Genomic DNA, 24,049 nt, shown 5'->3' on the forward strand with positions numbered 1-24,049 from the left:
AAAATCCAAGCATGTAGAAGTGATTTTTATTATGATGATTTGTAAAATTACCCCACATGTTTAAAAATCTCAGCTTCCTTCCATAGTTGGTTAGGACTTACATGGAAATTTGCAAATAAGTTTAAATTGTTTCCCTACAGTATGGGGTTGCTAAGAGTCAGACACAACTGATCGACTTCACTTTCATTTTTCACTCTCACGCATTGGAGAAGGAAATGGCAACCCACTCCAGTGTTCTTGCCTTGAGAGTCCCAGGGATGGGGGAGCCTGGTGGGCTGCCGTCTATGGGGTCGCACAGAGTTGGACACGACTGAAGTGACTTAGCAGCAGCAAGGGTCTTACTATGCTTTTGTAGCAAGTTTATTAAAGAATGAAAAGGACAAAATGTTATATGGGCAAAATACTGTTTATATTGTTGTCTAGGAATTATTTCCTTTAATACCTTTGAAATCATTCAGAGTGCTGGAAAAGTAGGAGGTGAAAGATAAACAGCAAAATTAAGCTTGAGTACTTAGAACTTTTGGAGGAAATTCAATTTTACTAAAAATAGTCATCAATTCTTTTTCTGGTAAAATTTTAAGTAATGTGAGATATTTGTATGTTCTCATTGATGGAATCTAAGGCTGAGAGAGATGGACTGTTCTCAGCATTTCAGGGAAGCTCACCATGATTAAATGTTATTTGTTATTCTGTTCATGAATGTAAATATACTATACTATATATTTTCATAATCGACATTTCATATATTTTAAGCATTTACCCATAAACAATAGAGTTAATGATAATGGCTATCATTTTCTGATTTGCTTACTCTGCATCAGATATTGTCTTCAGTGTCTTCAGTGTAGCCATGAAGAAAGGAATGATGACAATAGGCAACAGAAAAATATACTGTTTAATTCAAGGAAAATATGGGCAGTTCTCTCTGCAAAGGAAGGAACTAACATAAGAAAGGAAGTATTCATTTTCAATTGGCTCCAGATTGTAAAAGATGCTGGGGGTCAGACTGAAACTCATTTCAATTCTCCAAGACTATTTATTGAACATCTACCAATGAATTGGTTTTATTTTAAGATCTGTTGGGATAAAACAGTAAGGAAAAGGGGCAAGTTGCTCCCTCAAGGATATTTTAACCCAAGTGGACATGTCAAGAGAAATATTGAAAAATTAGTGTATACACACACTTTCCTCATATGCATAAAAATGAAAGCTGGAGATATGTGAAAGGCCACACATTTGGCAGAGAAAAAGAGGAGAAATCAAATGACTTTATCTAGTCACTGAGCTTCTGCATGGACTCCGTGCCTTCCGCTCTCTTTGGAGGTGGTGTTAGCTGAAGAAAACTGCCTCGCTCACTCTCATGCTTCCTTTCAGACATCCCCACATCTAAACAAGTGATCAACACTTGTTATAAAGACCTGGCTCCCTTGTTCCAATTTAGGATAACTCAGAAGGGTCCTCCTGGCTCCAGACCTCCTTGTGAGGCGGAAGGAAGGCTTCGTTGGCCCTGCATTACAGCATAACTTCTTCCTTTTCCCAACCATGCCTCCTTTCCCATGCTTCTGCAGATGTGGGTGCCTAGGCATCTACACACCAGCCTCCATCTCACCATCTTCCTTCCACAGGTTGAGAAACACACCCAGTGATAGCTTCTTGGGTCAATGTGTGCCACACTGCTTGTTTTCAGCCACACTGCTTGTTTGGGACTTTCTTCCCATCTGCCATTCTCTGTGTATCTGTCCTTTTCGTGTCCATTCACTGTTCACTTTTCCTCTTTGTTCTTCCTCCAAAATATAGATCTAAAATAAGTGTATTTTATTATATTTATCAAGTAGTGTTAATTGTATCCTGACCGTAAAAAGTACTTTTCCTAGTTCTGTTTCTTTCATATTGCACTCTCCTTTCATGCCTTCTCATTCTCTCTCTCTTTTAAAATCTATAGTCTAACGCACTCTTCCATCAAATATAAATTAAAAAATTAGCTCAAACAACTGCATCTTACTTTGAAATTACCTCTGGCCCGTAACTAGGGTGACAGTATGTTCTAGTTTACATTATTTTTACAGCTCAATTAATAATACTGTCCCCTTTTGCTCTCAAAAGTGTCCTGTTTGAGATGAAAAATTACTTATTCACTTTATCCTTAATAGTATTTTGTGGGTTCTTTTTGATCTGCAATGGGAAAATATTTCCGTTTTCTACTTTAAGTGGACATTTATCTAATAAAAATTTAATTTCAAAGGAAATAAAAATTGATGTATCATTATTGCTAAACAAAACAAAACAAAATGGCTTTGATCTGACTCAGAAATAAGCCCTTGACCTTTTAGGATTAAATTAAACACTTTAAATGGTTGGGAAGAAATTTGATTTAAAACAGTAACCCAAGTAATAACTACCAATAGTCTTTATAATAGTTTGTAACATTTCCTGAAGATTCATACATGTTAACTAAACTCACAGAGGCTTTAATTTGAAGAACTGTTTCACACTTTAAACCCTGAGGACAAAATTCATTCATTCTTGCAAAAGGCCTTGACTTAGCGCTATGGCCAGGACGTGTTCTAGACATTTTGGGAACATAGTAGTGTTTCTGCTTAATAAATAATTGTACGAGAGAAGCTCAACTTATCAACAGATCAAAGGAAAAAGTAAAACAATGATAGAAAGTGACTGGTTGATGGAATTGATATTCAAGGAAGGTCTTACAGAGGAGGCAATATTTGAATTATGATCTGGATGATACAGATTGGGGTATAGAGTGTTTTATGAAGAAGGAACAATGAGAGCAAAGGCCTAGAGGTGGAGATGAGCTTTTGTATCACGGAACAGAAAGAAGACCTGGGTGTTCAGAGGGCAGTGAGTAAGTGGGAAAGAAGAATAAGAGTCTGGTAGTATGGAAGATTTGCAGGATTTTATTCCAAGCAGATTAGTAATACTGGGATAGATACTGGGATATTTTAAGCAGAGTGTGATATAATTTGACTTTCACTTTTTAGAAGATTACCTTGGCTCCTGAGTGGATGATGTAGTATAGTGGGGCAAGAGTGGAAGCTGAGAGACAGTCAGGCTGTAGCAGAGATCTCAGCAAGTGAGGATGGTGGCTTGGTTCTATGCTGGGAGTGGAGGATATGGCGTCAAGAGGTTTGCTGTTGGATTGGATATAGGGGAGAAGAGATGGTGAGTCTGTCTTCTAGGTTTCTGGCTTGAACAGCTGGTAGGTTGCATCACATAATGAGTTGAGGAGGACTGGAAGAAGACTGGCTTTATATCTGTTGATAGAGGCAATTAAAAAAAACTCTTGGGCTGTATAAAATTTAGAATGTATCTAACAAGATGTTAAATGGGATTTTTCCTGTTGTTTTGAATTTTTAGCTGAAGCTCAAAGCTAAGAACAATAGGTGACCATTGTTCCCTTTTTCTAAAGAGATGTTAAACCCACTCTCACTTGATATCTTAAGAGGTGGTCAAAACTAGTCCTGTAATCTGCCTCTAGTATCTAACACAAAGAAGGATTTTTAAAAGGTGGTTCATGGAAGCAGAATGTTGTGGCATTTTTCATCTCTTTTTATGAAGGAGATAGGTATTTTCTACCCCACGAACTGAGAATGGGGACCCAGAGCCCCTTAGAGAGATTGCCAAAAGGAGTACACTAGCTTGTTCCTTCTCATTAGTAAACAACTTTGCAAGTACTGTGTTTCTTTACTGCCCAAGTCTCCTAGGTTGTAGAGCTGGGAGGAACTGCTTGAGCTCATTGCATGTTTTGTTTGTTATCCTAGGTTTTTATGCACATGCGCTGTGAAGCATTGCTTCCTATGATGTCAGCAAAGATTTCAGATTTCATTGGTAAGACAAAAGTTCAGCTGGGTAAATTTTCTTACATCAGATCAATATTGGGATCTCAGCACTGATAGTTGAATCCAATGTCCTCAACTTTTAAATAAGGTAATGAGGGCCAAAAACATTAATTGGCATATGCCCTAGGTTATAGTCAGTGAAAGGTATAGCCAGGACTGGCACCCAGACATCCTGTATCTTGGGAATAGTTCTTGCCTTAACTATCGTTGTTTTATCAGAGTGGAGGAAAAACAAATAAATTTTCACTATTTTGGGATTCTTTTAGAAGTTGACTAGTAATGGGGATAAGAACAGGCATTTTTTGGTCTTGTCTCCACTGCTCAGAGACACTTACTCTTTATGTCTCTAAAATCTTTCAGTGTGAAAATTCTTTGACATTGTAGTTTAAGTAGAAAAAAAAGAATTGAAATGCTGATGATAACTTATTACATCTTCTCCTTCCTCCTTACACTTTTCTACTATGTCTTTTCTTCTCCTCCTATATCCTTAGCTTTTTTCTGTTTTGCTGGCTAACTGCTGAACCTCACTGCGTTAAATACCTTCTTCCTAAACTCTTCTTTAGCTGCCTCTTGCATAGAAAGGCAAAGTGAATAACATGTGTGTTTCACCTTCACAGCGACATATTTCCCTTGGCATTGTATTTAATTAGGTTACAGTGAATGCCATGCTGTGCGGTACTATGTTTTATTAAGACCAAAATGTGGTTCCATGATAAAACATGCTGTAAGCCCTGCAGTGCAGTGCAACGCGGAATTTGTAGCAACATCTGTGTCTGCTACAGTGAAGACGGTAAATACTAACTAAAATATCTATGTAAGGGAGAAAAAGGCCAGAGGAGATGCTATTATCCAACTGAAAACACTGTCAGCTTGAAGAATAAAAGCACAGTTTATAATAGAAAATTTCAACTTTTATAGTAGTGTGAGAAAGGACTATTTCGTTGTGGGTTTAGCATTGTGGTCTGGGCAGGCATTGCTGCAGACTGAGATCAGTAAAGCACCTGAGTGTTCATCTGTTCATGTATCTATTGTTTTAGTAAATATTTATTGATCACTTGCCTTTTACATACCATGGAGGAAATGCATGGGATGGTTTCTCTCTCAAGGAGCTTGTAGTGCTGATTCACTTGTGAGCCTTGTTTTCTGTATTATTGAAATGAACTCTGGCCCAATGGTATGACTTTCAAGAATGATTCTAATCCAGCCAGTGTTTGTTGACTGACTAAGTGACAAAAAATTAGACTAGTTTCTTTCTCTGTCCTACTCAGAGCCTTGGCTGTTTTTTAAAGGTAAATATTTGCTTTTCCCCTTTTATTTTCATTTTTGTTGTTGTTGTTTGGCCATGATTTGTGTTAAAAGATATGTGGACATTTTTTTATGTGAGGTTGCCTTAACCATTGCCTCTGCTTTATCTTGTTCGATGGCATAACTGGGGACTCATAGGAAAATATGCAAAGAGACAAAAAAAAATATGGCATGTGAAGAAGCCATATGTGAGAATGTGTCACTGTGTTAGTCAAAGGATGCTGTGCTGGTTGCTGGTATCCATGGAGTGTACTCTGGTTTTATGTAACCTGTGTTTAGTTCTGGGCTGCGCCAGCCTCTCACAAGGCAAATTTGTCTGGAGTCTGATGCTGTTAAGAAGTCAGAGTGAATGCTAATGATTGGCATCTGAGAGTTTTCACTTCAGGAGCCAGAACCAGTTAGTCTAGAGGACAGACTTTCCAGGAGATTTTAAAAGCAGTAGGGAGACTTTTCTGGTGCCACAGTGGGTAAGAATTCGTCTGCCAATGCAGGGAACATGGTCCCTTGTCTGGGAAGATTCCGCATGCCTTGGAGCAGCTAAGCCCGTATGCCACAACTGCGGAACCCCTGTTCTAGAGCCCATGTGCCACAGCCACTGAAGCACACGTGCCCTGGAGCCAGTCGCAGCTACTGAAGCCAGTATGCCCAGAGCCTGCGCTCTGCAACAAGAGAAGCCGCCGCAATAAGCCTATGCACCGTGATTAGAGAGCAGCCCCTGCTCTCCACAACTAGAGAAAGCCTGCACTCAGCAACGAAGACCCAATGCAGCCAAAATCAATAAATAAGTAAAAGCAGCACTGAAGTGAACATAATGAAATCACTCTTTCAGGCCTTTCCTTTTGAGACCTTGAAATACTATGAAATGGGGCTGTATTGCTAGCTCGCACCTGCCCTGCCATGGACTCTGAAAAGCAAAGCTTTTGTGGGCTGTGGATTTTCCTAAGTTAGGTAGAATCCAGTTTCCTTAAAGGGCCATTGGTCTAAATCTAAAATATTTCTGAGAAGGCAGCTGGTAGTCCTCTTCAGTGGGAGTGACAGAAACGAGATGGTGTCACAAGACTATTTAGGGATGAGGCACCATAGCTGCGTTACTAGGACAACAAAGTTTGATCTGTCCCAGCAGGGAGCCCCATCAGGGTTAACACTGGTAGCTGAAGAGCAGCAGTTCTGGTATTCATGAAAATTTCAGTCCCAAAGATGATCTATTGCTGTGACGTAGGTACCACTAGAAAGAGGAATTACTGACAAAATGTGACAAATAACACAGCTACATTATACATGAGAAGAGGCTTAAATCTTTCGAAAGCTAATGAATAGATAACAATGATAGCTCAGTCAATGCTGATAAATAATGACAAGTTGCTGGGTAGTATAATACAGGATTAATTTGTGCACCATTCAGCATACCAGATTTTAAAAAGTCCAGGAGTCAAGTATGTGTAGCATTAAATATGAATGACTGGAATGAAGATGGGATGAAGTGAAAGTCAAATCTGTATGTGCCATTAAATGTGAGCCCACAGTACCTAAAAGCCTTTTTTTCAATCTCTTGGAGGATCAAAGGGTACCCGCCTCTTAATGTGTATGTATCTTTTAAATGGGAAAAAGAGTCAATGTAAATAAAAAAGAAAGCTGAAAAATGGACAGCATATTCAGAAGGAATTGCTAATGTGACTTTTGATTCTGACTGTTTGGAACAATGTGAGCAGTATTGATATTTGGGTCTGAGAATGAAAGGCAAAGAATTGAGAAATAAAGAGCAGCTCTGGTTGGCCATGGACGAGAGCAGAATGGTAGATAATGAGGCGAGGACAGCCAGACACGGAGGGCCTTAGATCTCTGGAAGGATGACAGATGAGAAAGAGTGCAGTCAGGGCAGAGAATGTAGAAGCATGATGTCTTTGATGAAACTTCTTCACATCAGTCTAGGTATGCTATAAAGTGGATGGAAAGAAATGAAAAGCACTGTCCAAAGGCCCATCTTTGAGTTCCACTAATGACTAGATGGAAGACAGAACACCTACACACCCATATGCAGACTCTTTGAAGACACCCCTGAGGAAGATGTCATTGAATCTTTCATGCATTTATTAGATCGTTTGGAATAAAGTGTTTTGGTTAAGGGCAAAGACGTATGTCTAACTAGTGAAAAAATAAACAGACAAACTTACTTGTCTCAATCCAGGGAAAACTAGAGTGGGACTGTCACCATGTCCTGTGATGTGGTGTTGACATAGGACCTTTTTTCAGACTCTTGTCTGGAGAATCCCATGGAGGGAGGAGCCTGGTAGGCTACAGTCCATGGGGTGGCAAAGAGTCGGACACGACTGAGCGACTTCACTTCACTCAGACATGTAAGCTCCCCAACCCATTAAACCATTGATATCTCTGTTGCTAACTCGGGGCCCTTTCTTTGGTCTTGAAGCTGGGCAAGTAGAGACCTTGTAGGCCTGCTGGGTACACCCCAACAATTGGCAAAGCCAAACAGGAAACCGAGGAAACTCCTGTGAGCATGGAGATGTCAGGAAACCCAGGACAGGAAAGGGAAAGTGGTGGTGCTTGTCCACTAGCATGGGGCCCCACAAGTTGTGGGTGTGATCCCCTTCTGACTGTCCGCTAACAAGCGGTGTCCCCAAATTGCAGGGCTTATCCTGAGGTGGCTGTCTACTAACATGTGGGGCCCAAAAGTTCTAGGGGTGATCCCAGAGTTGGGGGGAAATCCTGAGGTGGCTGTCCTCTAGTGAGTTGTTCATTGCGTTGACTGTCCTTAATTAGCGAGAGCTCCCAAGAGGTCTGGAGAGCAATGGCCTCTAATGGCTCTGCTGTTGTATTAAGTGAGCATATTGTAATTGGTATTTCTCTTGTGCCTTTGAGATGTAAATCACGTAAATGATCTACCTTGGCTCTCTGAAACTTTAATCTTCTGTGATCTCTAGTAAAGGAGAAAAAAAAAAAAAGCTTTTAGGTAAATTCACCTGGCCTTCCCAGGTGGTGCTAGTGGTAAAGAACCTGCCTTCCAATGCGGGAGACATAGAGAGGTGGGTTCCCTGGGTCAGGAAGATCCCTGGAGGAGGAAATAGCAATCCACTCCAGTATTCTTACCTGGAGAATCCCATGGACAGAGGAGCCTGGAGGGCTATAGTCCATAGGGTTTAAAGAGTTGGACATGTCTGAAGCAACTTAGCACATAGCACTATAGAAATAATTATGTTTGGGGAACATATAAAAAGTCTCTCCAGATTTTGGTAACTTGAAACTGAATTCATTGACTATCTGGGTTATTACAAACAGGATAAAATATTGGAACATTAATTGCTGGGCGGGTCTAACTTTACCTACCTTTGCCTTCTTACGAGAGGAAGACTAAAACGTTAAGTTTTCCAATCAGGAAATGTAAAATTACTTGGTTCTTGGTTTTTGCCAGAGAGTAAGATTTCTAAGGGTTAAGATTATAATTGGTCATAATTCTAATTAGTGTAAACAAGTTTCTTTATTGATTATATTGTAATCAGAAGCTTAACCCTGTCTTTTAAAATCTTGTCTTTTATAGACAGTTTTTATTTGACTCTGATGCTTTTGCAAAAGAACTTCATCTTTAAAAAGATTCATAGGAAGGACCTTTGACAGTAAAAGGTCTCTGATAAATTGCTGAACTGGATAAGAATTTAAAGAAGGCACTACCCTCATGGCAGAAAGTGAAGAGGAGCTAAAAAGCCTCTTGATGAAAGTGAAAGAGGAGAGCAAAAAAGTTGGCTTAAAGCTCAACATTCAGAAAATGAAGACCGTGGCATCTGGTCCCATCACTTCATGGGAAATAGATGGGGAAACAGTAGAAACAGTGTCAGACTTTATTTTTCTGGGCTCCAAAATCACTGCAGATGGTGACTGCAGCCATGAAATTAAAAGACTCTTACTCCTTGGAAGAAAAGTTATGACCAACCTAGATAGTATATTCAAAAGCAGAGACATTGCTTTACTGACTAAGGTCCGTCTAGTCAAGTCTATGGTTTTTCCAGTGGTCATGTATGGATGTGAGAGTTGGACTGTGAAGAAGGCTGAGCATTGAAGAATTGATGCGTTTGAACTGTGGTGTTGGAGAAGACTCTTGAGAGTCCCTTGGACTGCAAGGAGATCCAACCAGTCCATTCTGAAGGAGATCAACCCTGGGATTTCTTTGGAAGGAATGATGCTACAGCTGAAGCTCCAGTACTTTGGCCACCTCATGCGAAGAGTTGACTCATTGGAAAAGACTCTGATGCTGGGAGGGATTGGGGGCAGGAGGAGAAGGGGACGACCCAGGATGAGATGGCTAGATGGCATTATGGACTCGATGGACATGCGTCTGAGTGAACTCCAGGAGTTGGTGGTGGACAGGGAGGCCTGGCGTGCTGCGATTCATGGGGTCGCAAAGAGTCGGACACCACTGAGCGACTGAACTGAACTGAACTGAATGGAAGGCCTGATGGCTTCATAAAAAGTTAACAAAATATTAATTACTGAGTGAACTAGTGAATACGGTTATAATGTTTATGAATTTTGTCTGGAATAGTACTGGTTTTGATCTGTGTTTTCCTGATATAGGAAAGGCCTTCCCTTCAAGTTGAGTATAATTTATAGCAACTTTGTTTGTAGAATTAAGCCATTTCCCTGCTTCTCTCTGCCTTGTCCCTCCAGAAATGGGGACTCTTGGGCTCTAAGCAGCCTCATCAGGTGAATGGAAAACACTGTCTCTGGGTATGTGTAAGAATCTTGCTATTTTGGGGACTTCTAGAAGAGAGAGATCAACCAAGATGAAGTCTGATGGCAGGCCATTGATGTGGCTTTCCTGACCTTGAGAGACCTTTTGGGAATTCAGTCTGAGACTCCTGAGGAGTTCCCCCTTGGCCAGTTTGAAGGAGCTCATATGGTCAATTGACCAGACTTATTTTGCCAACTATTTAGTTTTTGTTAGCTGTTTGGTGGAGACAAGGGTATTTTACAGAGAACAATATTATATTTCAGTGGATGTTAAATTCTAGTTCTGTTTACTGAGGCCTGTATTTATGAAAGTTATTGTGTCTGTCATACTTTTGCCCTGATTTTCTGGAAGGAAAGAAAATCCTATAGTGAGGTCACCAGAGTATAACTGGTCATGAAGTGTGATGCTGCTTTTGCTTTAAAAGTGAAAGTGAAAGTGTCAGTTGCTCAGTCCTGTCCTACTTTTTGAGGCCCCAAGGACTGTAGTCCGCCAGACTCCTCTGTCCATGGAATTCTCCAGGCAATAATACTGGAGTGGGTTGCCATTACCTTCTTGAGGGGATAATCCTGACCCAGGGATCAAGCTTGGGTCTCCTGCATTACAGGTAGGTTCTTTACCATCTGAGCCACCTAAGTCTGTTGCTAAAAGCACAGGTACAATGCTTATGTGACAATTGACTATAATATATAGCCTATATGGTATTTCCTCATTAATTTACCTCTGAGCCTGTTCATGAGATCTGATTATTTTCTCCCAACATATATAACTAGGCAAATGTAAAGGAGGCCTAGCACTGAGGGACATGATTTGAACCTGGGTTAGGAGCCTGTACCCCAGCAGGGAGGGATGAATATATTGATCATAACTGCTTTCTATTGAAAGATTTGTAATCAAAGAGGAATTGATGGAAAAATCTGCTGGTGGCTCAGATGGTAAAGCGTCTGCCTGCAATGTGGGGGACCTGGGTTCAACCCCTGGGTTGGGAAGATCACTCCAGTACTCTTGCCTGGAAAATTCCATGGACAGAGGAGCCTGATTGGCTACAGTCCATGGGGTCACAAAGAGTCAGATACGACTGAGCGACTTCACTTTCACACTGTGGTATGGGGAAGTCATTCTGGCTGATATATGGTTGAACTTAAATTTTACTGATCAGAGAAGCCTATTCTGTGGTCTTTCTGACATGCATTGTACATCTGCTCTAGCCACTGAGGAAAAGAATGTATTTGAAAGTCAGAATGGAGTAGCTGTGGTTCAGACATCCAAGATAAAACTAGGTGGCCACTGTATATGTAACTTTCGACACATTCCTGTGTTGCTGAAAGCTTGAGTTTTCTGAACTGTATTGCAGACCAGGACCAAAAAAAAAAAAAAAAGCAGGTGTGGTATTATCTCAGAATGTGGTTACTGCTTGTACTTTGCTTAATTGTCGTAATCTTCCCTGTGTTGTGCCTGTTACATGTCTTACGTTTCATCTCTAGCCTGAGAGGACATCTGTTCAAGGTCTGAGGAGCCACACTGGCCTCACTGTGAGATGAGTCTAATTACTGGGTCTACAGCGGGATGCTGTTGTCCTCATCCTCAGGACTTCCATGAAAAACTGACCCGGCTATTGCGACTATGTGTGGACTACTCACCATGGGGGAGAAAGACTCTTGCCATCTTCCTGTCCTGCATGCCAGTGCATCAGAAAGACCTCTGCTGTAAACATTACTGTACAATCGACTGCCCATGACCCTCCCTGGGCTATGCTGTGTTGAATGGAACAGGCTGTCTTCAGGACACACAAGTTCAACTAGTGGGATTGACTGTTTTTTGTTTGGAAAGACCTAATGGGTTCACCCCTAATGATACTCAACATAACATACAATGACAGATCTGTACTGCGACTGCAGACTCCTGGCTAGGTCACCAGAAAGTTTCTTTTAAGGATGAGCCTTCCCCTCCACTTGAGTGAGGTTCAGGGTCTGTGAAAATCAGGGTTGGCCGGTCTGTATTGTATTTGTGGTATCCAGTTGCCTTGCCCCTCTACATACCTGACCCCAGGGGTGTCGTGGAAGAGGGGCAGACCACAATGGTAAAGGCTGTGCTGGGTATGTAGGGGTGGAGTGTATGGCCAGGCCACTCAAGGTGGCTGCTCTTTCATTCTCTGTACCTTCCTGCCTGACCAGTGCCTGCATTACCTACACCTACTCACAGGACTACACCTGACCTGCTTCCTGAGAAATCTGTATCCAGATCAAGAAGCAACAGTTAGAACTGGACATGGAACAACAGACTGGTTCCAAATTGGGAAAGGAGTACATCAAGGCTGTATACTGTCACCCTGTTTATTTAACTTCTATGCAGAGTACACCATGAGAAATGCTGGGCTGGAAGAAGCACAAACTGGAATCAAGATTGCCAGGAGAAATATCAATAACCTCAGATACGCAGATGACATCACCCTTATGGCAGAAAGCAAAGAATTAAAGAGCCTTTTGATGAAAGTGAAAGAGGAGAGTGAAAAAGTTGGATTAAAGCTCAACATTTAGAAAACAAAGATCATGGCATCTGGTCCTATCCTTCATGGCAAATAGATGGGGAAACAGTGGAAACAGTGTCAGACTTTATTTTTTTTTGAGCTCCAAAATCACTGCAGATGGTGACTGCAGCCATGAAATTAAAAGATGCTTGCTCCTTGGAAGAAAAGCTATGACCAACCTAGACAGCATATTAAAAAGCAGAGACATTACTTTACCAACAAAAGTCCATCTAGTCAAAGCTATGGTTTTTCCAGTGGTCATGTATGGTTGTGAGAGTTGGACTATGAAGCAAGCTGAGCACTGAAGAACTGATGCTTTTGAACTGTGGTGTTGGAGAAGATTCTTGAGAGTCCCTTGGACTGCAGGGAGATTCAACCAGTCCATCCTAAAGATCAGTCCTGAATGTTCATTGGAAGGACTGATGTTGAAGCTGAAACTCCAATACTTTGGCCACCTCATGTGAAGAACCCACTCATTTGAAAAGACCCTGATGCTTGGAAAAATTGCAAGTGGGAGGAGCAGGAGATGACAGAGGATGAGATGGTTGGATGGCATCACCGATGTGATGGACGTGAGTTTGAGTAGGCTCCAGGAGTTGGTGTTGGATGGGGAAGTCAGGCGTACTGCGGTTCATGGGGTGGCAAAGGGTCGGACACAACTGAGCAACTGAACTGAACTGAACTCACAGGACTGACCTTTCTACATGCTTGCCCCAGGCCCCAGCTGGTGACTGTTCTTATCAAAGGGGCGGTGAGGGGCGTGACCCTTTTCCTGGTAACTAAGAAGCCCACATGATGTCAATTCCTCTAAAATTACTAACCTCCCCCTGTTCCCTGGAGAGTGAACATTGCCACCATGTCCTGCCTGCCCTCTGCCACACAGGATGGGGTGTTGCTCCAGGACCTTGCTTCAGACATGTAAGCTTCCCTATCCTTTAAACCACTGATGCTTAAAAAAAAAAAAAAAAAAATCCAGGGAAAACTAATTGTTTATATCTAACTGATGGGGTTGAAATGGGTCTCCCTATTTAGTCAAATAAGCAGCACTGAGCATATCTGGATACCCTTGCCTTCCTCCAGACATCATCTGAAGACAGAATTTGATGAATTTTGTCTAACAGGGTGATCAGAGAGACTCTCAGGGGTTACATTAAGTATAGCAAGATGTGACCCTTGTTTATAGGTTGTCACTGCTACTGCTTAACAAATAAAACATTTACTTAATTATTTCTGTTCCTTGGTTTATAATTAATTAAGAAATCAGTTTGGAGGTGTTTTAAATGGAAATGGGATAGTTAGAAGTAATGACTGTTTCTACATATAGGATACCGAAGTATCCAGCTGAGAAGAGAATGATTCAATCATGCTGCCGCCTTTCTTTCTCCTTTGCCTTTTCCCATCTTTCAAGAAAGGAATCTTGGAGCCCAGAAAGCTGCCTTCCATGCCCTAAGAGTTCCTAAGAATCTTTCAGTAATCAGCATCTCCCTTATCTCCCATGCAAAAATCTAGAATGAGGGAAAGATACAAGAGACCCTTTAGTTGTGTCTGACTCTTCTCAACCCCAAGGACTATACAGTTCATGGAATTCCCTAGGCCAGAATACTGGAGTAGGTAGCCTTTTCCTTCTCCAGGGCATCTTCCCAACCGAGGGATTGAACCCGGGTTTCCCACATTGCAGGCGGATTCTTTACCAGCTGAGCCACAAGGGAAGCCCACAAGAGATCCTAGGTCAGAGAATACTAGCTCCTTTTACCACTCACAGTAAATCTCAACCATCCTGCCTCATTAGACAAACCAACAAAGAAAATAAGCTATTTTTGTCAGCAGATGAGAGGATGTTTTTCTTTGAAAGGGTGTGTTGCTTTGTGTTACCAAATTTGTTTCCCCTGACTTCCCTGGAAAAGTTGGAAGATTATTAGAAATGGCAAGGACCACAAAAGGGTTATCTAGTTGCCCTGATAGAATATATTAAAACCATATTTTAGAAACATAGCATTTGCTCATATATTTGTTTATTCATGCAATTATTTATATTTCAAGGTTTTAGGGCTATGCTGCTGCTGCTGCTGCTAAGTTGCTTCAGTCGTGTCTGACTGTGTGTGACCCCATAGACGGCAGCCCACCAGGCTCCCCTGTCCCTAGGATTCTCCAATCAGGAACACTGGAGTGGGTTGCCATTTCCTTCTTCAATACATGAAAGTGAAAAGTGAAAGTGAAGTCGCTCAGTCGGGTCCGACTCTTAGCGACCCCATGGACTGCAGCCTACCAGGCTCCTCCATCCATGGGATTTTCCATGCAAGAGTACTGGAGTGCGGTGCCATTGCCTTCTATAGAGCTGAGCAAAAACATGGCTTTATAGACTTTATTCTAGTTTGGGATGTAACCAGTTGTGTATGTAACTAGGCACACACATGAGTATATGAGATCATCATAATAATGAGGGTACTTGGAAGCTGGGCACCAAGTTCTGTAAGCATATAAAAACAAAGATGCTGAACCTAGACTTGTGGGTTAAAAAAGCCTTGACTTGGATGCTTACGGATGAATAGAAGGTAGGTAGATGTGGTGGGGGCTTCCCTGGTGGCTCAGTGGTAAAGAATCCATCTGCCAATGCAGGAGAGGCAGGTTCAATCCCTGGGTTGGGGAGATCCCCTAGAGAAGAAAATGGCAACCCATGCCAGTATTCTGGCCTGGAAAATTCCATGGACAGAGGAGCCTGGCATGCTACAGTCCATGGGGTTGCAAGGAGTCGGACAGGACTGAAGTGACTAAACAAAAATATGTAGTGGAATGGGGGAGAGTGTCCAGGTAGGAGAAATCCCATGAGTTCCACCTCTAGAGGCAGCAAGGTTTTTCTTAAAATTCTCCAGACACAATATTTAACTAGGTTCTAGGGCTCCCTGCACCATGAAAATTTGGTACCATTATTTACTAAGTGTACATATGTAGTTACCTTCTCTGAGCTTCAATTCCTGAAAGTAAGATAAAAACAGCAAAAGATAAATGATAGTAGCAAGGTCATTGGGTTGTTTTGAATGAAATGAGCTAATGGTATAAACTATTTAGAACAGTGCATAGCACATTCTAAACAATTGCTAGTTATTTTTTATTAGATGTTGGCATTATAAATTCTTACAAGTTTTCAAATCAGGAAAAATCTTTTTCATGTAGCTTAAAAGTTTATCAGAGTAATACATGCACTATTCTCATTACTTCAAAGTCTAACATCCTTTACTAATAGCCTAATTTTCATTTACTTTTCTCACATTTTCTCTCTTTTTGTAACATTTCTTCAAAATTATTTTCTCTCCTTTCTGTTCAATTTTTCGTTTCCACTGTCATAATTTTAATTTTAAGAACTTTTTAAAAAATTGTTTTTTGAATGTTTCTTTTTAAAAATAGAATACCTTTCTTGTTTTATTGGTGCAACTTATTATTTTATCTTTCTTATGGTTATTAATTATAAGACTATGGGTAAGTTTTCTTCTTCATAGCCTCTGAGTTGCCTTTTGATTTGTTTTATTATAGTCTCAGACTTTTATGTAGCTGCATTCTTCAAACATCTGATGATTCTTTACTGTATATTTAAGTGTGAGGTCCTAAAGAAGATTGGAAGCTTTGTTTGAGCTCATTTGCTATGGTCTTTACTACAGGCAGATCTGGTTGGGGTATTTATCTGGGAGGCCTCTGGTATCAGTTATTAGTCCATTCTCTGGGACTAGTCAGATATGCAGAGAGGATCTTGTACCCTTTGTGTGTGTGTGTGCATGAACATGTGTGTGTTTACGTTTATGTTTGTATATGTGCTTGGCTGTCAGCATTTGGGAACCCAGTAGGGGAAGAAATCTGGGAGTGTTAATATCAGTATAAGCATTCCTTGGTGTCTGTGAGGAACTGGTTCCAGGATCATACCAAACTGGTTGACCCCCATAACCAGAATCCTTGGCTGTTCAAGTCCCATATATATAAAATGGTATTAGTATTTGCATATAACTTCCCCACATTCCTCTGTGTACTTTAAAGCATTTCTAGATCAACACTCAAAAAATGAAGATCATGGCATCTGGTTCCATCACTTCATGGCAAATAGATGGGGAACTAATGGAAGCAGTGACAGACTTTATTTTCTTGGGCTCCAAAATCTCTGCAGATGGTGCCTACAGCCATGAAATTAAAAGATGCTCGCTCCTTGGAAGAAAAGCTATGACAAAATTAGACAGCTTATTATAAAGCAGAGACATTACTTTGCAGACAAATTTGCTGGTCAAAGCTATGGTTTTTCTAGTAGTCATGTATGGTTGTGAGAGTTGGACCATAAAGAAGGCTGAGTGCCAAAGAATTGATGCTTTTGAACTGTGGTGCTGGAGAAGACTCTTGAGAGTCCCTTGGACTGCAAGGAGATCCAACCAGTTAATCCTAAAGGAAATCAATCCTGAATATTCATTGGAAGGACTGATGTTGAAGCTGAAGCTCCAATACTTTGGCCACCTGATGCAAAGAGCTGATTCATTAGAAAAGACCCTGGTGCTGGGAAAGACTGAAGGCAGGACGAGAAGGGGACAACAGAGGATGAGATGGTTGGATGGCATCACCGACTCGATGGACTTGAGTTTGAGCAAGCTCCGGGAGATGGTGAAGGACAGGGAGGCCTGGTGTGCTGCAATCCGTGGGGTTGCAAAGAGTCTGACATACCTGAGCAATTGAACAACAAAAAGATCATTTATAGCACCCAATAAAATATAAATGTAAAAAGGTATGTAAGTCAGAAAGAGAAAAATATAATAACAAATATATATGGAATCTAGGAATGAACCTATTTCAGGATGAACCTATTTCAGGACAAGAATAGAGATGCAGGCATATGAATAGACTTCTGGACACAGCTGGGGAAAGAGAAGGTGAGACCAACTGAGAGAGTAACATTGAAACATATACATTCAGTTCAGTTCAGTCACTCAGTCGTGTCTGACTCTTTGCGACCCCATGAATTGCAGCACACCAGGCCTCCCTGTCTATCACCTGCCAGGGTCCAGCCCCGGTGGATCCAGGGTGATTCGAAGGTGGGGACGGAGTCAGCGTTTTTGGAAAAATACATATTTAATCACAGATATAGAGAGATTAGAAATGGATAGTGTAGTAGGAAGATTAGTGGAGAAAAAGAGGCTGAATAACTTGGATTACGTGGAATAGCATCCATGCTCCAGATGGGAATTCAGCCAGAAAAACGGGAGCAAGAAAGAAGTGACATGGGGGAATCAGTCTTTCCGGAAACTGATCCGATTTCTTTATTTTGGGGTTTGCTTATATACCTTTTGTTACACATAGGGATGAATATAGAGTCAGGCGGGAGTCAGCAGTCCTGACCTTTATCAAAATCAGGTGCTTCACATAAATGTATAAAAAAGGTACATCATCTTCTGGCCATGAGTGAGACCTGCTGACATTTTATGATCCTTTCTTTCTGATAACCAAAAAACTTATTTCTTCCAAGGGTGTTTTTTCTTAAACCAGGCACCACCCTCCAAATAAAGTTACATTCCTATAGGGTGAGGGTGTAGTGAGTTACAATCAAGAAAGGAATTTATTTAACCCAAGGTTAACATGATTAGTCTTAAAGGTTAATACTTATTTCTCCTATATGCTTAAAGGTTAATACTTATTTCTTCCTATATGCTAGTTATATTCATTATAAGGGTAGGGAACATGGAGATTTAGCAGCAAACATCAGCCCAACAAATGAAAATCCTTTCACCAAAGCTCCTCTTAAGATCTATTTAGTTTTAAGATACGATAAAGTTACATGTTTACATAACAAGGACACAGTGATTTATAACAAAGCACAGTGATCTATTACAAAAGAGAAAATCCATTAACTCAAAAAGTCTAGTATTGCTAACATCAAAAACTACTGTATTTCCTTTTCTATATTCCAAATACATTGATTAATATATTCCCAGGTGCCTAAGGATATGGAGGCCTGGTGGCAATCATTGACTCAACAAGAAGAAAAAGCCCTATGCTAATTAAGACTCTCAAAATACTCCAAAACTCTGTGCTGTTTATGGTTAAGAGGTAGTAAACAATCACGTGGCAGGAGTATGGATAATCCTGTCACACAAGCTAGTCTGTCAGCAGAGAGGTTTGACCTGAGACATCCTTGTCCCACTCAGAGCAGGGAATTAGCAGCAATTACTGACACAACAAATGAAGAACCCTTCACCAATATAACTCCTAACCAACCCACTATACTAATAATTTCTAATTCCCCAAAAGAATTTGCCTTTAGTAAGTCTAAAACATCTCATGCCTCTCAGGTTGGGAGGCTGTAAACAATCACATGTGGCTGGATGAACCTATACAGGTGGGCTAGATAACCTTCAGAGGAGTCCGTAAGCTGAAACACTCTTGTCACACCCAAGAATTTTTATTGCCTTGGAGCTGCACGTTTACTCCTTCTCCGAGAGAAACAGTTATGGGGGAGAGCCCCCCGTAAAGTCAGAGGTGTAGGTGAGAGCATAAAACAGACTCTGGTTTTGGAGTTAGATGCTCGGGAACAGGGGGTTTCCTGAGGCTTGATCACGCCTTTGCGTATGCCAAGCCTCCTTCCTCATGACCTTTGCCATGGGCAGAGTTCCTCACGCTGGCTCCCGGCAATCACCAACTCCTGGAGTTCACTCAGACTCACGTCCATCGAGTTGGTGATGCCATCCAGCCATCTCATCCTCTGTCGTCCCCTTCTCCTCCTGCCCCCAATCCCTCCCAGCATCAGAGTCTTTTCCAGTGAGTCAACTCTTCGCATGAGGTGGCCAAAGTACTGGAGTTTCAGCTTTAGCATCATTCCTTCCAAAGAAATCCCAGGGCTAATCTTCAGAATGGGCTGGTTGGATCTCCTTGCAGTCCAAGGGACTCTCAAGAGTCTTCTCCAACACCACAGTTCAAAAGCATCAATTCTTTGGTGCTCAGCCTTCTTCAGAGTCCAACTCTCAGATCCATACATGACCACTGGAAAAACCATAGCCTTGACTAGACAGACCTTAGTCGGCAAAGTAATGTCTCTGCTTTTGAATAGGCTATCTAGGTTGGTCATAACTTTTCTTCCAAGGAGTAAGCGTCTTTTAATTTCATGGCTGCAGTCACTATCTGCAGTGATTTTGGAGCCCCCAAAAATAAAGTCTGACACTGTTTCCACTGTTTCCCCATCTATTTCCTATGAAGTGATGGGACCAGAGGCCATGATCTTCGTTTTCTGAATGTTGAGCTTCAGGCCAAGTTTTTCACTCTCCACTTTCACTTTCATCAAGAGGCTTTTTAGTTCCTCTTCACTTTCTGCCATAAGGGTGGTGTCATCTGCATATCTGAGGTTCTTGATATTTCTCCTGGCAATCTTGATTCCAGCTTGTGTTTCTTCCAGTCCAGCGTTTCTCATGATGTACTCTGCATAGAAGTTAAATAAGCAGGGTAACAATATACAGCCTTGACGTACTCCTTTTCCTATTTGGAACCAGTCTGTTGTTCCATGTCCAGTTCTAACTGTTGCTTCCTGACCTGCATACAGATTTCTCAAGAGAGGTCAGGTGGTCTGGTATTCCCATCTCTTTCAGTATTTTCCACAGTTTATTGTGATCCACACAGTCAAAGTCTTTGGCATAGTCTTACCATATATAAAATGGATGCAGCTGCTGCTGCTAAGTCACTTCAGTCATGTCTGACTCTGTGCGACCCCATAGATGGCAGCCCACCAGGCTCCTCCATCCCTGGGATTCTCCAGGCAAGAACACTGGAGTGGGTTGCCATTTCCTTCTCCATGTAAAATGGATAATCAGCGGGAATTTGTTATGGTGCAGGGAGCTCAACACAGTGCTCTGTAACAACCTAGAGGTGTGGGATGGGATGTGGGCATGGGAGGGAGGCTCAAGAGGGGATACATGTACACTTATGGCTGATTCATTTTGTTATGTGGCAGAACTAACACAACATTGTAAAGCAATTATCTGTCAATTAAAACAATTTTTTAAGGTATGTAAATAGTTATAAATATAAAGTAAATGTGCTGCATTAGTTGCTGACACCCAGATAATTCAAGTTTTGATATTTGGAACTTTCCGGAATTTTTTTGCTCTGTGGGTGGTTGAATGTGTAGATGTAGAACCTGAGGATATGAGGGACCGACTGTATGTATATGTTTATTTAACTTCCTTTATTTCAGTACAGTGGCTTTTTCTTCCAACTGGGCATGGTCTCCCCCTGTCCAAGGGCCCTTAAACAGAATAAACCTTTAGTCCTCCACCAGAGCTGGGGAAGTGGATTCACCTGGTTGCACTGAATGAAGGAGAGAAATCCTGGGTGTCATTGTATTTGTTCTTAAACAGATTTCCAACCAGTCATCCCACTTTTATCTTCACCTTCACCCTTATATCAAAAGGCACTGCTATTTTCTGGGCCTGTTGGAGGGGGGCTGGGGTCTGTGGTGTAAATTGGACTTGATCTTTGTTCTTTTCCTGCTGGCTAAGAAAAATCAGCTTATTTAGGGCCTGCTGAGCCAGAGAACTTGAATTTACTTGCTTTCCTAACTTCCAGTTTATAAAATACGTTATTGTTTTCCCCATTGTTCTTTTGAGTTTGTACCTTTAAATTCTCCTTTATTGTGACTTTTAGAGAACTTGAGGGAAAGATACATGTGTTCAGTCTACCATCTTTAGCTGAAAGTGAAGATATTCCTTGACTCCAAGTATTTTCTTATACAGGGAGCACTTAACATGGTTGAAGGTTTTTTCTGCTCCTTCTCCCCTTTGCTTTACATACATTTTCATATAGAAAAACCAAAAACCAATTTTTAGTAACATTTCAGTATAACATTTTTATTACCACCAACACTGTAGTATGTTTTCTAATATAAATTCAACATGTTCAGACTTTATGGAAAGGTACGTTCAAATCACATTCTTTATGTTCTTTAGTAGCTGTTGGTTGGTTTTAATAAAACTGTAATTGTAGTTGAAAGAATGATAGTTAATTCTTTATAGCTCAGGGACTCATTGCCAATCTGGGAATTGTCTAAATTCCTCGATTTCTTTTTTTTTTTTTTCAAACCATTTACTACCTACTAGGTAACTTTATTGAAAGTATCTTGCATTCATGACGGATGCTTTCTGGGTTATGCCACACATTTTACCATTAAAGGTTAAATTATTTTCTACATGCAAGTAGTATGAATAGTTTTCCCCACATGGGATCACTGATTATAAAAAGATGACACATCATATATGCTATCTTTTTTAACTGAAAAGCTAGCGAACTATTCTATCTCCTCCTGAACCACAAACCGAGTAGTAACTGAGCCTTCAAAGCGGAGAGGATTAAAAATGCAAAAATAAGCCCTCAGATCCAACTAAGGAAGCCCTGCTACATACAGGCTAGTGAATACCAGGGGTACTTACTCCTCCAGGAAGATTAAAGACACTCTGATAACCCCACTCAAAGCATTTACCTCAAGTAGCCTTTATCCAGTTTCCAATTGAATAAAGATAATACATTGTTAAATTCTATTTCAGAAGGTTTTCTGCAAGTTGCTTTATTTACAACACCAACTTTAAAAGTCACTACACTAAAATTAACTGGACAATAAACTAGGCAGAAATTGCTTTACAAAAAGGGAAAGCCCAAAATGCCACTTTCTATAGGGAACCCACAGTTAAATTTTATTCAGAGCAAAGAAAAGAAACTTTCAATCATCCTAGAAGAAACTGGGCCTTAAGTTTGGGAACTGTACTGAAACTACACATGCAATGAGGACAACATTCTGCTAATACAATTGACTTGCTGCTGCATTTGTTGACTGTTTTTCTAATATTAACAATTATAAACAAAGCAGTGCAACTAGTATTTGGAATAATCCTTACAGTGTTACAGCGTTAGACATGAAATTTCACTTCTCCTCACACCACTGGTTCTCTTTGCGTACCTGGGCTTCCTCTTCTTCAGCAAAATCATTTTTGATATTGAATGTCTTTCGAATCTCCTCAGGAGTTTTGCCCTTGATCATATTAGCAACAGTCTTGCAGGTAACGTCAAGCAAACCTTTGATGTCTAAGTAGTTTGCTGCCAATATAAGCTCAAAGAGTGTCCCTTGGTCAACTTTCAGGAATTCTTGATCCCAAACAGGTATATCATCTGTTCATTTTTCTTTGTTCTCATCATCCTCAGGAGGAGGAGGATCATCCTTGTGGTGGGTGCACCACTGAATGACCTTTTTTAATATTGCTGCATTAACATTTGGCAAGGGGACTGGATCATCATCTCCTTCATCATCCATTCCCAAATCTTCCAACATAGTCTTGATGGTCACAGACTGTTTTGCAATTTCAACATCAACTTCAAATATCTCTCCATCAGAACTCTGCAACTTAATTGAAGGCATGGTGTTAGGTCTCAAGGAGATGGCGGGCCGCAGGCTGAAGTGAGCAGGGCGACGTCGTCAATCAGCAAAACTGAAAAGCGGAGAACAAGGCCACTACAGCTAAATTCCTCGATTTCTATTTCCTTTCTTTAATGCTGCTTTGCTTGGCCTTTCATTTCTCACTAAGGTCTTCCTCCATTAAGTTTTTAGAAAAGATAGGAAATAAAATAAATTCCAATTACTATCTTTGGTTTAGTTTGATAAAATTTTCTCAAATGTTTATAGTTTTGTACCAGGCACTGAAGATATGAACATAAGACTTGGTCTCTACCCAGCCTAGTTCCTTAATTAATAGTTCAATACTGAGAAAGTTGATATTAAAATATACAAGAATTCGTTTCTGGTTATCTGTGTATTTTATTTGATCTACCATTTCTACTCATTTACAAATTTTTATTACAACTTTTTGGTTTAATCTTTTCAAACAGAGTCAAAACATACAAAGCACTGCCTACCTCTAAACACTTTCTCTAGTAAGTTAAAAAAATGATTGGAATCCACCATTAATATTCATGCCTTTATTTAAGGATCTGAACCCTATTAAAATATAAAAAAGGCACGGTCCAATTCATACCTCAGTACTCTCAGATTCCTTTCTATCAGTAGATTTGGCAGGCTCGCAAATGGAAAGAACATGGGGCTCTTGGTCATCTATAGGGGATGGTAAGAGATATATTAGAGGGGATTAAGAGAGAACAGTACACCTGAAAAGGAAGGCTGGAAGTGCCAGAAGTAGATCACTAATTTCTCAATGTTTCTTATTCACTTTTGGATTAAAAAAAAATCTGATATATTTTGTTTTTTCTGATTCTAGAAAATTAACAAACCTTGAATGATCTTTGTAGCAATTCTCAACTAACTAGCATATTTAATTGACCAAAACATCTTTGTTGCCAACTATTATGGGCCCTTGAGTGTTTATGATGGATCATTAATTCCTGGAGGGAGGAGGCCATGTGTGCCTTTTATTTCTCTTATATCCCTTCTCAGTGCCAACACCTGTCCTCCCAGCAGGAGTGGTGGTGCCTCAGCTAAAGTTGTTGATTGACTGAAGGTATACTGACATCCTGCTTCATTCCACCCAGCATGTTTCCTCTAGGCCTAAATGTTTTTAAGGCTGTCTTTTCCTATTGAGCCCTCAGATCTGTCCTTTTTTCCAGCTTATTGGC

The 24,049-nt window shown here is 40.7% G+C and overlaps 1 pseudogene; it reads right to left on the reverse strand.

Moving 5' to 3' along the window:
• Positions 1-21,516: 21,516 nt before the first annotated feature.
• Positions 21,517-22,935, reverse strand: LOC138435584 (S-phase kinase-associated protein 1 pseudogene; annotated as a pseudogene).
• Positions 22,936-24,049: the final 1,114 nt, after the last annotated feature.

The sequence above is a fragment of the Ovis canadensis genome, chromosome 3 (genome assembly GCF_042477335.2).
Source record: "Ovis canadensis isolate MfBH-ARS-UI-01 breed Bighorn chromosome 3, ARS-UI_OviCan_v2, whole genome shotgun sequence".
NCBI classification, from domain to species: domain Eukaryota; kingdom Metazoa; phylum Chordata; class Mammalia; order Artiodactyla; family Bovidae; genus Ovis; species Ovis canadensis.